We start from the raw sequence: 1,807 nt of genomic DNA, 5'->3' as shown, positions 1-1,807 counted from the left end.
TTAAACATTTCCATGATCTGTACTTTGTCAAAATGGCCCCTCGAAGTTACTGCACGTCATACTGCAGCAGTAAAGGTGGATCACTGGACTGCACGAAAGGCCATGTGGAAAGTAGTTAGAAGACTTCCAGTTACATTACTACACAGATGACTTCATTTATTTGCATGACGTAAAGCTTAGGGATAACCGGCTTCCTCGCTCTATTTGTGAAAAAAAGCTAATATTTGGGTCTGTTTGTTGACATGGATAATGTGCTGATGGAAATGTAGCTTGTGCTTCTTCATAGTCGTTAAACAATGTGAAAAACTTGCAAACCAGCAAAAAAAAAAAAAAAAAAAACGTAGCAAATATTAACCTCTTCCACAAATGTTGATCATTCGTGGTTCATAACTAACCACTTGTCAGTTAAGAGTCTCTGTAGGTTGAAGAGGAGTGGTTATCAAATGGTAGATTGCAGCCAGTTTGATGCAGTATGAGGGCATTTCTGAGCTAGTTTATTATATACCCTGTGGAATGTTTTGTTCACCCAGATGGACTATATCAGTGTTTGGTTTGGCCTCCACTGCACACATTCATTAATGATGATTTCAAACATCAATTGCTTACACAAATAGAGATGTTTATACTGATGTCTGCAGAAAAAAAGCTGTTTAGTTAAAACCAATGGATTTTGTGCAGTTTAAGCTTGATAATCACACTGTTTTTGACATTGCATGGCAATGCCCAATTCCATCTCATTTGAGTATTTAAGTGTGGTTCTATTACATACATTTTCATGTTTCATACTTTACTGACCTATTGGCAGCATCTAAAATGTACAAATAAACAACTTATAGGCAAATAAATATAAGTTTTATACAGCTCTTGAAAAAAAAATCGACCACATGAAAATCTCTGGGCTTTAAGATTGGTCTTAAATTAAAAAAATGTTTTTGTTTAATTATGTAAATTACAAATGACATTATTAAAAGATAAGATTAGAGAGAAACAAGTTTTCAACAACACTACCTATGCTTTAACTTTCAGAACAGTTAAGAAATCAATATTTGTTAGAATATCGTTGATTTTTAATGACAACAAATAAAAGCATTTGTTATTCTGGTCAATTAAAAATTATTTAACTTGAAATTTGAAATAAATGTTATCAGACTGTTATTAGAATAAAACAAATATAACCATTTAACTCTAACCAATACAGTCGCCCATACCTACACTGTAAAACCCAAAATGTTAAGGTAACTCAAACTATTTGAGGAAACCGATTGCAACAAACCCTTTAAGTTCAAAAACGAATCCTGATGAGTACTGTGAACTTAATCCATTTGAGTAAACGAAGCTATTTGAGCACAGTAAAACCCAGTAAATGAAGAGAACTCAAACCAACTGAGTACTGTAAATCCCAAGAAGTTAAGGCAACTCAAACCATTTGATTAAACCGATTGCTACAAACCATTTGAGCTAAAAACTAATCTATACGAGTACTGTGAACTCCATTTAAGTTGAAGCAATGAGGTATTTAACTAACTCATTACCTTTAACACTGAGTTTAAAACTCTTTTCAAATGAGTAGAACTAACTTTCAGTCAATTTTGAGTTAACTACACTCATTTCATTTGATAAAGTTGACGGTTGGGTTTTAACAGTGTAGTAAATAATTTATTGTTGGTCTCTTTTAATCCATAGCTGTATTGTTTAGAGATCATTTCATATTTAGTGTAAAATAATCAGAGCATTCTTAATTTGTTCTGCTTTAGATGCTGTCAATACTTCACATATACAAACATAAAAACATGTATGTCTAATCTTG

Source organism: Danio aesculapii, chromosome 5 (genome assembly GCF_903798145.1).
Source record: "Danio aesculapii chromosome 5, fDanAes4.1, whole genome shotgun sequence".
NCBI lineage: Eukaryota > Metazoa > Chordata > Actinopteri > Cypriniformes > Danionidae > Danio > Danio aesculapii.
Note: the sequence above shows the minus strand (reverse complement) of the source record.